This window comes from Musa acuminata, chromosome BXJ3-10 (genome assembly GCF_036884655.1).
Source record: "Musa acuminata AAA Group cultivar baxijiao chromosome BXJ3-10, Cavendish_Baxijiao_AAA, whole genome shotgun sequence".
Taxonomy (NCBI): domain Eukaryota; kingdom Viridiplantae; phylum Streptophyta; class Magnoliopsida; order Zingiberales; family Musaceae; genus Musa; species Musa acuminata.
Genome location: NC_088358.1, coordinates 33056021 through 33071266, shown reverse-complemented (window position 1 = coordinate 33071266; position 15246 = coordinate 33056021). Strand labels below are relative to the sequence as shown.

Sequence of the window (15246 nt, the reverse complement as noted above, 5' to 3'; positions counted from 1 at the left end):
ATAGGGAGTAAGAATCGAGCATGTCTAAGGAACTCCAATGGGAGAGGGGAAGAAACATTGTAAGGGAAGTAAATCGAGGGTGGGGATCAAATTACTTTTTGTTCGACCCAATCGGGGGTTCGATTTAAGTGCAACAACACTTGGGCGTGCGACCGCCCAACGCCCATCCGATGCTCGCCAAAGCATTGCACGAATGATAAAGCATACAAGATGTGCATATAAGGCGCTCAGGCCTCACCTCACTTTGAGCGATTAGGCGAGTGCCAAGCGCCCAGTGTTTAGGTTAAAAAGAACTAAGACGATCTAACTTGAATCTCATGACAAATATATATATATATATATATATATATATATATATATATATATATATATATATATATATATATATATATATATATATATATATATATATATATATATATATATGACAACTTCTGTATCTTGTTATTATCAAAGCACCATTGTATATATTGGCAACTACTCTTGTCGTGTACTTGATTCCAAAGTTTCCGAGCTTGTTGGGGATTGGTCTCCAAGTTAGACTTCATAATATGCTTGAAGTCTTTCAAATGTTTCCTCGCTGCTGTAATGTTATGATATTTCAAGTGGTTGAAACTTTTTATTTTGCTTCACTTATTTTCAGTTTAGAAAGAATATTGAGAGGGTTAAGATTATCTCTCTCGGAACATTTCGATCTCACTTGTTAGACAAGAGAGGCTCTAATAGAGCTAGAAATGGCGCAGAGATTTTGAGAATATGATGAAGAGTCACTCGCACAATATTGTTTCTCCACACATCAATTATTTTCCCACGCATGTCTGAGGACAAGTCGCCACCGATCAGCAAACAAAAATAGATAGCTACGGTAGAAACATAACAAAAAATCGTTAGAACATGGGTATAAAATAAACGGTATCTAGCGTTGTACGCAAAAGATAATTAGAAATAAAATATCAAACTCAACAGGGATGTTCTACTCAGAAGAAACTCCTAAAGAATATAAGTTGTCACAAATTAAAGATGATTAAATAGTGCAGTAAGTATGATTACACTTTTGTCTCCAGGAAGCACCTGCAATCCTAATTTTCAGGGACAACATGGTGCTTTCCCTGCACAGCAGCAACATAGGAACTATAGAGAGCAGTAAATTTCTCCTTGTACGGGAAAAGATATTTGTTTATGAACTTCCCATCGGTTAGTAGCAAGACAGACACAAGGCTATGTCCTTTATCCAGCAATTTATTATGCTCAAGAAAATTCATAACTTCATACCGAGGTCTCATCCTCTTCTCCAAGCTACGTGAAAGAATCCCAGGTTGGCGAATGATATCCTGCATCTCACAACCAGCTTCCTTTATCAGGAATGTCATCTTGTCAGATATGTTCTTCTTCGAGAGTTTCCAAACAAATGGGTTATTCCTGAGTATGGCAAAGATGTCTGGCTGGGACCAACCAAAGCTCTTCAAGGTTGCAAAGGTAGCATCACAGTTAGATCTGCTAATGTTCAAGACAGCAAGAAGTGCATAAGGGAACATTCCAGAATCATGTGGCACACCCAACTCCTCAACATGTTCAATAACTTCCTTAATAAATTTGTTTTTTCGAATAACAAAACCCGGGATCATCACCACCATACGCGCGATGTGTTCATCGCTGATGCCACATTCCCTTAAGAGAGATATATTGGGCTTTATCGTCCGAGCTAAGCTAGAAGTAAGAAGAAATCGGTTCCTACTGCAGGCTTTCAGTAACCTCTCATTAGAACCAAGTAGTGACTTCAAGAAGTTCAACTTCGGTTGGACATTCTGAAAGAGTATAGTCGGACATTTTGAAACCAACTGAACTATTTCAGCAACAGAAAATCCCATGTCCTGCAAAGATCTCATCCTGGGCTTCAGTGTAGTCTCTACCTTAGCACGCAGCAAATTGGGTGCCTTCTGGGTAAGTTTCATGACTTGTGCATCGCTCCAACCGTTCTGCTTAAAGAACTCAATGGAAAGACTCGAAGAATTTTTACGACAGGTGTGATACTTGGCAGTTTTTGCAGCCTTTTCTGAGGAAAGTTCACATGATTGAAGGGGGTTGACCACTATAAAGTTGGAACTGTGCTCTGAACTTTCGTATGTGGCAGTGGAAAAGTTAAACAGGCCGCAAAGTTGATAGCAGGAAAGATAAATGGAGGAATTGTTACATGGGAAAAGGCAAAAGAGCCTTTTTTGCAACAAAAACATCATCTTTTGAAGCAGTATCGTGTGCTGTTTGCAGAAAAATACAAAAAAACTAATCTAAGCGCTGCCCCCTCTTAAGTCCAACTCCTCTTCTACCTCAGATCAAGCGCATCCAAACTAAATATATTTTCTGTATCTGCTTCCAACCAAAAGGAAGTTGAAAACTTCACGCTGATCATCCGTATCAGATAAAATTCCTCACATAAATCCACCTGCCATCAGTTCCCATAAACCATTTCTTTCAGATTTAAGTCTCTAAATGGTGTTTGAGTGTTGATTATGAGTACCTTTGATCATTTGCTTATTATCATGCTCAAATTCAAGCAATTCTCCACCACTGAAATAATGTCTTGATGTGACACATGCGCACTGACACTACCTTCCACTATTTATCTATTGCAGTTGGTAGCTTCAGAAACTGTGACGCACGCTATATCCCTGCAGATATTCAAAAATGATATCAAATATATTTTCATCAAATATGCAGCATAAGAGTGACAATGGCATTAACTATGTTGATCGTATACAGATGATATTCAAGTTTGTGCTAATAGGTTGAACATCAGTCAAGGACTTGCACTAGGTACTTCAGCATTCAGATTAGGTGGAAGATGCAAAATGTTTTGTCTAACATCATATTCACTAATGTCCTACAACGAAAACCTGAAACATTTCAAATGAGCACTTCCAGAATAATTGATCCTTTTCATCAAGAATGTAAAGAAATGATTCACTTACAGGTCAAACTAGACCGGTATGTAGAAAAGACATTGTTTGAGAAATTTGTGGATTGGATCAAATTTAAAAGGATTAAGAGAATGAACACTCTAATCAAGATGAACTAGAGACACCCAACCGTCATAATCATTCGACCAATGTGCAAAAGCAAAGGAATAGACAAAGGGGAAGACAATAGCATCAGTCGCACCGTTGAAAAGAATCGTGTCGAACGATAAGACACCTTCTCAATCGCATTCAACAACCCGCTCCATCCAAAGACATGACAGCGTCATAGACATAGTACCTTGACCGCTGATGGCAACAACGCTAGAGATGATCACATCTACATAATTTGAGGGTGGTACATGGACTAAAGAGCAATATTTTACACATATCACTCAGGATTCAGATCATTAAGCTCGATGAGATATTGGTCATGTTTACACATAGAAGGGAAAGTGAAAAACAGTGGATGGTTTTCAACAGATACGACAGAGCCTGCATGACATAGACACAGCGCAAAACTCATCGTATGCATAGTCATCATATTATGAAGAATCTTATAGCCAACGGCAATACAATCAAGGCTGGTCATTCTTCTCCGAGCAATAATGCGATGATCGAGCTAATGACACGAAGGAACAAATCAATTGCGAAAGTAGAAGTTATGACATTCTCCATGCTCTACACCAATATATGTCACAACCATCCTTGCCTCAGGAGCTGCCTTAGACACATGGTTCAAGACAATCAAACTACGACCAAACCACATTAATGTACTAATGGCATACAGTGTATCAGTATACTATGTCGTGGGATCAATTTTAGGATTGGGTCTAACAAGCATATCAAATTTATATATAGATATAGAGGATTGAAGACCTCGATCGACAACCAGTGGAATCCCGTCGTTCTTTTTGGTGATAGAACCAAGTATATCCATCGATTGATTACTTGATTCAATTGAATCTTAAAGTTTAAACTGTTTAACTAAAAAATCTAATAATTCATCGATTAATTACTTGATTCATTTGAATCTTAAGGTTTAAGTTGTTTAAATAAATAATCTAAAAAATCAAATAATTTCTTTATAAATAATTTAATATTAACATAATGACGATTGAGAACGTACCACAAAGATATTCCTTAAAGCACGAAAATTCTTTCCTAAATTAGATTATTTTTGCTAAAATTATAATAAATTTAAATTCATTTCCAACTTAAAAACTTTAATCTAACTTTTTTCATTTTTGAGCTATCTTTGATAATTTTTCTATATCGTCGATATGCCCCATCATATCGACACGTACTGACATATAATACCTTGGTACATACCATATCGATGATCAATTGATATACTGGTATAGATCGGTAGGGTGAACCTTGGTTTATGGTATCAGAGCTTGGTTTCAACAGAAATTGTTTTTCTTCTTTCTCTCAACCTTAATTGTTAACAAAATTTTCCTCTATTCTGCCACACTCCGGGTTAGCCCCAACTATTTCTTCTTCTTCGTTTGTTTATGAGGAACCTATGCTACAATGTCTAGAGGAGAGAAAATTGAAACCAATGCTTCCATCTCCAACAAACAGCTTAGGTGGCAATCCATCCTTGCTGATTATAATACATAAACTCAACAGAGAGAACTTTCTCCATTGGTCTTAGTCTATAAAACTGTATATCTGAGGAAGAGGAAAGATCAACAATTTGACCAGATCAATGACACCTGCAGAGGATGATCCTAAGTTCAAAGTATGCGATTATGAAAATTCCATAACCACATCATCATTGAAAAACTTTGTGAAACCATAAATTGAACAAACTTTTATGTTTTGACCAATACAAAGGAGTTATGGGATACTGTGATTGAGACATTCAAAAAGGGAATTCAACCCAAGTATTTGAGATTACAAGTAAGATCAAAGACCTGAAAAAAGGTAATGCTAGTGTTGCAAAACACTTTAATACCTTGAAGACACTCTCCAAGAGCTTGATATTTTTTATGATCTTGAGTGGTCATGTGCTACTGATAATGTTCAATATATAAAAATGCTTGAGAGGGCTCGAGCCATTCAATTTTTGACAGATTTAAACAAAGAACTAGATGAAGTTCATGAATGAATATTGGGAGAGGATCGATTGCCATCCCTCCAAGCTATATTATCTAAAGTTAGGAGGGAGGAAAGTCTAAGACAGGTCTTGATGGGATCTCCCACTCCATCTATGGTTGCAAAAAATTCGGCACATATTATGACAACTGAAATTACTTCTGCTCATGCTCTGCAATGTAATCAAAGAAAGGGAGCTGATAAAAGCAAAGTATGGTTTTGCAACAAACCAAGACACGCAAGAGAAACTTGTTGGAAGATACATGAAAAACCAACAAACTGGAAGAACAATCGAGTTCCAAATAAGATTAATAGCCAAGAATTTCAAGTAGAAAACAATCTGCCCCTCTAAAGGAGCCGAAACGCCTCTATTTGGTAAGAAACAAATTGAGCAACTGTTTCAGTTTCTAAACCAATCCCAAAATCCTAATCCTTCTCCTTCATCATCTTGCTCTTTGGCCAAGAAAGATAATTATTTCACAACTTTGTTTGCTTCTTTGATCGCAAGGCTCCTTGGATCATAGATTCAGGTGCAGCAGACCATATGACTAGCCTTTCACACTTGTTTTCCTCCTACACACCTTGTCCTGGAAAGTAAAAGATGTTGATACTTTATATACTTTATATAGCAGGAAAAGGCACAGTTGCAATTTCATATTCCTTGTTCCATGCTACTGTACCAATGTCCAAGACAGTATTGTTAAAGGCACTCGCCCAAGCTCCGCAAAGAACTAGCCAATATAAAATAATAAAAAATATAATTAACAAAAAAGCCAGGCATTAAAATAAAAATTAGACAAAATGAGTTTCATCTAATTTCATATTCAAATCATCACCACTAAATATCAAATTACATTGATTTAACTATGTAGAAAACATTAAAGTGCTAAATTATCCTAATCTAATAATAAGATAACTATAAAAAAGAAGATTAACATCAAAAATGACATTTTCATAATTAAAGTAAAAATAATAATTCAAAAGTAACATAAAAATTACAGCAGTCACAAATACAGAAAGGAGGAGTGAGGAGGAGGAAGAAGACGAGGCTGTGGTCTGGGAGCAGCGAGGAGGAGGGGAAGAGGGAGAAGAGGTCTGCTAAGGGGGTTACGACGTGGCGAGGGGGCGGGGGACTGTGATGAACAGGGGGAAGAGGGAGGAGGGAGGAAGAGGATGGTGTCGGGGAAGGGGGCGAGCTTGCGACGAAAGGGGGAGAGGGAGGAGGGATCGGGGAAGGAGGGCTGGCGCGCGTGGGGCGGGGCTGCGATGAACAGAGGGGAAAGAGGGAGGAGAAGGGAGTGTGCGATGGCGAAGGAGGAAGAGAAAGAGAGATACCGGGAGGGGAAGACGCCACCGCCGACTGTCGCTGTTTCCCGATGGAGAGGAAGGCGGCCGTCGTTCACTGAGGAGACGCCGCAGTCGCCGAAGAAAAAGAGCGGTCTCTGCGATTAGGGCAGGGTTGCGCCGCGGGGGTTTGGTTAGGGTTCGAAATGTGACTCAGGTTCGATCCGGATTTTAATCATTCGGGCGTCTGACCCGTCGAACCGCCTCCGGTTGAATTCGTGGGGGCCACCCCACTTATCGGATGATGCTCATGTAATAAAATAGTCGATGCCATCCAAAAATTGAAATGTCAGATGAAATTATTTTGGATGACAAAATGACGAATGCTTCGACATATAAAATGAAACGACAGTTTTCCTATGACTGGTGAGGCATTATATCGATCGTCTCATAGCAAATAAATGAAATCGAGCAGAAAATCTATCGATGTATTATCGTCTTAGGCTTGTGAAGTTGTCGATACCAATATTTCTAGTTTATTATGCTTATTTTTAGGCTCGTTAATATGATTTATCATATTATTGAACGACTGAGTGATACAGAGGTAGAGAAATGGTGAGTATACGATGAATGAAAGTCCTCACATAATTATATTTCTCTATGCATTCATATATCATGACTCCATCATCAATTTATAGAGTTTAGACTATAATTTTAATACTAATACATTTAATGACTGACATTCATAATTCTATCCATATTTCATACTCTATTTAAATAGATTCCAATCATTTAGAGGACAGTTTAGCTACCAATATTTCACATATTTCACAATAAATAATAATAATAATAATAATAATAATAATAATAATTAAACGTAATCCATACCAATTAACATGACTGAAGTCAAGTTGATATAGATGATTCGATTGTGCAATCAGTATGCAATAGGTTTAGCACTTAAAAATTTAATTTCTCTGCACAGCAGCAAGATAGGTATCATAGAGAGAAGTAAATTTCTCCTTGCGTAGCTGGAAAAAAATTTTCTTTCTTTATGAACTTCATCTCAGATAGTCGTATGACGGATAGCAGATTACTTCCTTCATCCTCTGTTTAAGAAAATACATAACCTCATTCACGGGAGAGCTAATGACATATGTCAGCTCACAACAATCGGCTTCCTGATGTCATCAGGAATGTCATCTTCCTAAAATGTTTCCTCGCTGCTGTTATGTTATGATATTTCAAGTAGTTGAAACTTTTATTTTGCTTCAATTATTTTCAATTTAGAAGAATAGAGCAAGGGTTAAGATTATCTCTCTGGGAACATTTCGATCTCTCTTGTAAGACGAGAGGCTCTAATAGAGCAAGAGATGGCGCAGAGTCATTGAGAATCTGATGAAGAGTCCCCCGCAAAGTATTGTTTCTCCACACATCAATTATTTTCCCACGCATGTCTTGAGGCCAAGTCGTCACCGATCAGCCGACAGAAATAGCTAGCTACCGTAGAATCATAACACAAAAGCTTTAAAAACATCGGTAAAAAATAAAAAGGTATCAAAAGATAATTAGAAATAAAATATCAAAATCAACAGTGACGTTCTACTCAGACGAAACTCCTGAAGATTATAAATTGTCACAAATTTAAGATGATTAAATAGTGCAGTCAGTAGGCAATAGGTTTACACTTTGTTCTCGAGGAAGCACTTGCAATCCTAATTTTCAGTGACAACATGGTGCTTTCCCTGCACAGCAGCAACATAGGAACTATAGAGAGCAGTAAATTTCTCCTTGTACGGGAAAAGATATTTGTCTATGAACTTCCCCTCGGTTAGTAGCACGACAGACACAAGGCTATGTCCTTTATCCAGCAATTTATTCTGCTCAAGAAAATTTATAACTTCAAGTCGAGGTCTCACCCTCTTCTCCAAGCTATATGAAAGAATCCCAGGATGGCGAATGATATACTGCAGCTCACAACCAGCTTCCTTTGTCAGGAATATCATTTTGTCAGATATGTTCTTCTTTGAGAGTCTCCAAACACATGGGTTCTTCCTGAGTATGGCAACGATGTCTGGCTGGGACCAACCAAAGCTCTTCAAGGTTGCAAAGGTAGCATCACACTTAGATCTGCTCAAGTTCAAGACAGAAAGAAGTGCATGAGGGAACATTCCAGAATCATGTGGCACACCCAACTCCTCAACATGTTCCATAACTTCCTTAATAAATTTGTTGTTTCGAACAACAAAACCCGGATTCAACACCACCATACGCACTATGCATTCATCACTGATGCCACATTCCCTTAAGAGAGATATATTGGGCTCTATCTTCTGAGCTAAGCTAGAAGTAAGAAGAAATCGGTTCCTACTGCAGGCTTTCAGTAACCTCTCATTAGAACCAAGTAGTGACTTCAAGAAGTTCAAATTCGGTTGGATATTATGAAAAAGTATAGTCGGACATTTTGAAACCAACTGAACTATTTCAGTATCAGAAAATCCCATATCCTGCAAAGATCTCATCCTGGGCTTCAGTGTAGTCTCTACCTTAGCACGCAGCAACTTGGGTACCTTCTGGGTAAGTTTCATGACTTGTGCATCGCTCCAACCGTTCTGCTTAAAGAACTCGGTGGAAAGACTTGAAGAATTTTTACGACAGGTGTGATACTTGGCTGTTTTTGCAGCCTTTTCTGAGGAAAGTTCACATGATTGAAGGGGGTTGACCACTATAAAGTTGGAACTGTGCTCTGAACTTTCGTATGTGTCTGTGGAAAAGTTAAACAGGCCGCGAAGTTGATAGGAGGAAAGATAAATGGAGGAATTGTTACATGGGAAAAGGCAAAAGAGCCTTTTTTGCAACAAAAACATCATCTTTTGAAGCAGTATCGTGTGCTGTTTGCAGAAAAATACAAAAAAACTAATCTAATTGCTGCCCTCTCTTAAGTCCAACTCCTCTTCTACCTCAGATCAAGCACATCCAAACTAAATATATTTTCTGTATCTGCTTCCAACCAAAAGAAAGTTGAAAACTTCCAGCTGATAATCTGAACGGATAAAATTCCTCACGTAAATCCACCTGCATTCAGTTCCCATAAATCATTTCTTTCAGATTTAAGTCTCTAAATGGTGTTTGAGTGTTGATTAAGAGTACCTTTGATCATTTACTTATTATCATGCTCACATCCAAGCAATTCTCCACTACTGAAATAATGTCTTGATTTGACACATGCGCACTGACACTACCTTCCACTATTTATCTATTGTAGTTAGTAGCTTCAGAAACTGTGTAGCACGCTATATCCCTGCAGATATTGAAAATGGTATCAAATGTATTTTCATCAAATATGTGGCATAAGAGTGACAATGACATTTGCTATGTTGATCGTATACAGACGATATTCAAGTTTGTACTAATAGGTTGAACATCAGTCAAGGACTTGCAATAGGTACTTCAGCATTCAGATTAGGTGGAAGATGCATAATGTTTTGTCTAACATCAGATTCATTAATGTCCTACAACGAAAACCTGAAACATTTCAAATGAGCACTTCTAGAAAAATTGATCATTTTCATCAAGAATGAAAAGAGATGATTCACTTATAGGTCTAACAAGACCGGTAAGTAGAAAAGACATTGTTTGAGAAATTTGTGGATTTGATCAAATTTGAAAGGATTAAGAGAAAGAACACTCTAATCAAGGTGAACTAGAGACACGCAACCGTCATAATCGTTCGACCAATGTGCAAAAGCAAAGGAATAGGCAAAGGGGAAGACAATATCATCAGTCGCACCGTTGAAAATAATCGTGTCGGACGACAAGACACCTTCTCAACCGCATTCAACAACTCACTCCGTCCAAAGACATGACAGCGACGGAGACACAATTCCTCGACCGATGATGGCAACAACGCTAGAGATGATCACGTCTACACAATTTGAAGGTGGTGGATAGACTGAGGAGCAGTATTTTACACATACCACCCAAAATTCAAATCATTAAGCTCAACGAGATATTGGTCATGTTCATACATAGAAGGGAAAGGGAAAGACGGTGGATGGTTTTCAGCAGATGCGATAGAGCCTACACGACATAGACACAACGCGAAGTTCATCGTATGCACGGCCATCATATTATGAAGAATCTTACAGCGAGAAGCTCATCATATGCATGACCATCATATTATGTGGATTAGATGAAATTTGAGAGGATTAAGAGGAAGAACACTCTAATCAAGATGAACTAGAGACACCCAATCGTCATAATAGTTCGACCAATGTGCAAAAGCAAAGGAATAGGCAAAGGGGAAGACAATAGCACCAGTTGCAAGGTTGAAAAGAATCGTGTCGGACGAGAAGACACCTTCTCAATCGCATTCAACAACCCACTCAGTCCAAAGACATGACAGCGATGTAGACATTGTGCCTTGACCGATGATGGCAATGATGCCAGATATGATCACATCTACATAATTCGAGGGTGGTGCATGGACTGAGAAGTAGTAATTTACACGTACCACCCAGGATTCTGATAATTAAGCTCGATGAGATATTGGTCATGTGTATACATAAAAGGGAAAGGGGAAGACAATGGATGGTTTTCAGCAAATTCGACAGAGTCTACACGACATAGACAAAGCGCGAAGCTCATCATATGCACGGCGATCATATTATGAAGAATCTTACAGTCAACAGTAATACAATCTTGGCTGATTATTCTTTTTCGAGCAAAAATACGATGATCGGTCGATCTTATGACACGAAACAACAAATTAGTGGCGAAAGTAGAAGTTCTGATATTCTCTATGCTCCACACAAATAAATGTCACAAGCATCCTTGCCTCAGAAGCTGCCTCGGACACATGGTTCAAGGCAATCAAACTACGACCAAACCACATTAATAAACTAATGGCATACGGTGCATTAGTATACTATGTCGCGGGATCAATTTAAGGTTTGGGTCTAACAAATATATCAAATTTATATATAGATATAGAGGATTGAAGACCCCGATCCACAGCCAGTGGAATCCTGTCATTCTTTTTTGTGATAGAACCATATATATCCATCGATTGATTACTTGATTCATTTGAATCTTAAAGTTTAAGTTGTTAAAATAAATAATCTAACAATTTATCGTTAATTACTTGTTTCATTTGAATCTTAAAGTTTAAGCTGTTTAAATAAACAATCTAATAATTCAAATCATTTTTTTGTAAATAATTCAATATTAACATAAGGACGATTAAGTACGTACCACAAAGATATTCCTTAAAGCTCGAAAAAGATGTATCACTATTCTTTCCTAAATTAGATTATTTTTGCCAAAATTATAGTAAATTTAAATTTATTTCCAACTTAAAAACTTTAATCTAACTTTCTTCCTTTTTTGAGTTATTTTCGATAATTTTTCTAAACCACGATATGCCCCATCGTACGACACATACCGACATACAATACCTTGGCACTTACCATACCGATGATCGATCGATACACTAGTATAGATCGGTAAGGTGAACCTTGGTTCATGGTATCGGAGCTTGGTTTCAATAGAAATTGTTTTTCTTCTTTCTCTCAACCTTAATTGTTAAAAACAATTTCCTTTGTTCTACCACTCTCCGGATTAGCCCCAACTATTTCTTCTTCTTCGTTTGTTTGTGAGGTACCTATGCTATTATGCCTAAAGGAGAGAAAATTGAAACCAATGCTTCCATCTTCAACAGCTTAGGTGGCATCCATCCTTGCTGATTATAATACAAAAACTCAACAGATAGAGCTTTCTTCATTGGTCTCAGTCTGTAAAACTGTATATCCGAGGAATAGGAAAGATCAACAATTTGACCATATCAATGACGCCTGCAGAGGATAATCCCAAGTGCAAAGTATGCGATTATGAAAATTCCATAATCATATCATCATTGACAAGCTTTGTGAAATCAATCGGGCATGGTCCTTTGTATAAAGAAAAGATTAATGAATGAAAGAAACTATATTCTCTTGGGTTCATCTTAGATATATTTATAAGTAAAACGGATGTGGATTTGTCAGCACTTCTATTTGCTTGGCTGTACAATTTGCTTAGCTGTACAGTTTGTAATCAACCTATCTATATCTTCCTTTGTATAAAGAAAAGATTAATGAATGAAAGAAACTATATTCTCTTGGGTTCATCTTAGATATATATATAAGTAAAACGGATGTGGAACTGTCAGACTTATACATGATTCTATTGACAAAAGAATATAATTCTCTTTGGCCAGCGACCCAATCACCATCTCTGCTATCTCTAGTTCTATCTTTTCCATGCATTTTTTCCCCTCAAAAGACTGTCCAATTCTATTTGCTCTCTTTAAAAGCAGCACTTCTCTTGTTGTCTATGTTATCAACATTATTCAACTTGTAGCTTGCTATTTGTCCAAAGTAAATTCTCATACATGACATGCATGCATTTTCAGAACATTCCAAGAACCAGAAATTAATCGTCAGTTTGTCAAAAAAAAAAAAAAAATCATTGGAGATATTGTATGATAAGAAAATTGCAAAAACTGAGCACCATATTTGACCACAGTACCTGGCTACAATCAAGTTACGTTAATCTAAATTAGTATATCAAAATTATTTTTTATGGCCTCCATAATGGGTTACAATGATCAGGAATGAGTATGTAAAAAAGATCACTTGTTTCATGCTACTGTACCAATGTTTAAGACAGTATTGTTAAAGGCACTCGCCCAAGCTCCGCAAAGAACTACCCAATATAAAATAATAAAAAATAAAATTAACAAAAAGGCCAGGCATTAAAATAAAAATTAGACAAAATGAGTTTCATCTAATTTCATTTTCAAATCATCACCACTAAATATAAAGTACATTGATTTAACTATCTAGAAAACATTAAAGTGCTAAATTATCCAAATCTAATAACAAGATAACTAGAAAAAGAAGATTAACATCAAAAATGACATTTTTTTTCAAAATTATAGTAAAAAATTATAATTCAAAATTAACAATTCAAAATTAAAGCAGTCACAAATACAGAAAGGAGTGAGGAGGAGGAAGAAGACAGGGCTGTGGTCTGGGAGCAGCGAGGAGGAGGGGAAGAGGGAGAAGGGTTCTGCGAAGGGGGTTGCGACGAGGCGAATGGGCGGGGGCCTGCGATGAACAGGGGGAAGAGGGAGGAGGAAGGAAAGGGGAGGGGGAGGATGGTATCGAGGAAGAAAAACAAAGAAAAATTGGAGGAAGAGGGAAGAGGGAGGAAGGAGGTGGAGGATGGAGTCGGGGAAGGGGGCGAGCTTGCGACGAAAGGGGGAGAGGGAGGAGGGATCGGGGAAGGGGGGTTGGCGCGCGTGGGGCGGGGCTGCGATGAACAGAGGGGAAAGAGGGAGGAGAAGGGAGTGTGCGATGGCGAAGGAGGAAGAGAAAGAGAGATACCGGGAGGGGAAGACGCCACCGCCGACTGTCGCTGTTTCCCGATGGAGAGGAAGGCAGCCGTCGTTCACTGAGGAGACGCCGCAGTCGCCGCCGAAGAAAAAGAGCGGTCTCTGCGATTAGGGCAGGGTTGCGCCGCGGGGTTTTGGTTCGGGTTCGAAATGTGACTCAGGTTCGATCCGGATTTTAATCATTCGGGCGTCTGACCCGTCGAACCGCCTCCGGTTGAATTCTATGGGGCCACCCCACATATTGGATGCTCATGTAACAAAATAGTCGATGCGATACAAAAATTTGTCGTTTTCCTATGACCGGTGAGGCATTATATCGATCGTCCCATAGGAAATAAATGAAATGGAGCAAAATATCTATCAATGTATTATTGTCACGGAGAGTCTGATGAGTTAACTTGCTAATAACTCAATTTTGATCTTTCAATCATTGATCAAAATGCTTAAGCAAAAGTTAACATAGTACACTTATTAGGCTCAAATAAGCTAATCATACACATTACCTACTTTCGTTATGGGACTAATGAGATGTTACAATTATCGTCTTCGGCTCGTGAAGTTGTCGATACCAACATTTCTAGTTTATTATGCTTAATTTTATCTATGACTTTCGATTGTTTTTTGATTAATGCTCATTAATATGATTTATCATATTATTCAATTGAACGACTGAGTGATATAGGTAGAGAAATGGTGAGTATACAATGAACGAAAGTTCTCACTTAATTATATTTCTCTATGCATTCATATATCATGACTCCATCATCAATTTATAGAGTTTAGACTATAATTTTAATACAAATACATTTAATGACTGATATTCATAATTCTATCCATATTTCACACTCTATTTAAATAGATTCCAATCATTTAGAGGACAGTTTAGCTATCAATATTCCACATATTTCACAATAAAAAAATAATAATAATTAAACGTAATCCATACCAATTAACATGACTGAAGTCAAGTTGATATAGATGAACTGATAGAATTAGCCAGCTAAGGTAGAAATATAGCATAAAAACACTTGAGAATATTTTGATTATCTTTCTGAAGTAATGAGTTGTACTCATTGACATCGTTATAAAAGATTTAGTATCGTTTGTGATCTAACAAAATATATAGGAAACGAATCTCAAAATCAACAGGGATTTTCTACGGCAAGAAATTCCTTTTGAAGAACTTAAATTGTCATTGATTTAAGATGATTCAATAGTGCAATCTTTATGAACTTCATCTCAGATAGTCATATGACGGATAGCAGATTACTTCCTTCATCCAGCAATTTATTCTGTTTAAGAAAATTCATAACCTCATTCACGGGAGAGCTAATGACAATCGGCTTCCGTCATCAGGAATGTCATCTTCCTAAAATGTTTCCTCGCTGCTGTTATGTTATGATATTTCAAGTAGTTGAAACTTTTATTTTGATTCGATACTTTTCAATTTAGAAGAATATTGAAAGGGTTAAA

At 37.5% G+C, this 15246-nt stretch overlaps 2 long non-coding RNA genes across 2 annotated transcripts; both read right to left on the bottom strand.

Annotated features, from left to right (window-relative positions):
- Nucleotides 1-1004: 1004 nt before the first annotated feature.
- Nucleotides 1005-6581, bottom strand: LOC135650421 (uncharacterized). Its single transcript, XR_010501524.1, has 2 exons — nt 6390-6581; nt 1005-2666 (listed from the first exon to the last, which is right to left on the bottom strand). It is a non-coding gene; the product is annotated as an uncharacterized LOC135650421 (long non-coding RNA).
- A 1332-nt stretch (nt 6582-7913) lies between these two features.
- LOC135651850 (uncharacterized) lies at nt 7914-13925 on the bottom strand. The gene is made up of 3 exons (XR_010501961.1): nt 13766-13925; nt 9489-9639; nt 7914-9413 (listed from the first exon to the last, which is right to left on the bottom strand). It is a non-coding gene; the product is annotated as an uncharacterized LOC135651850 (long non-coding RNA).
- Nucleotides 13926-15246: the final 1321 nt, after the last annotated feature.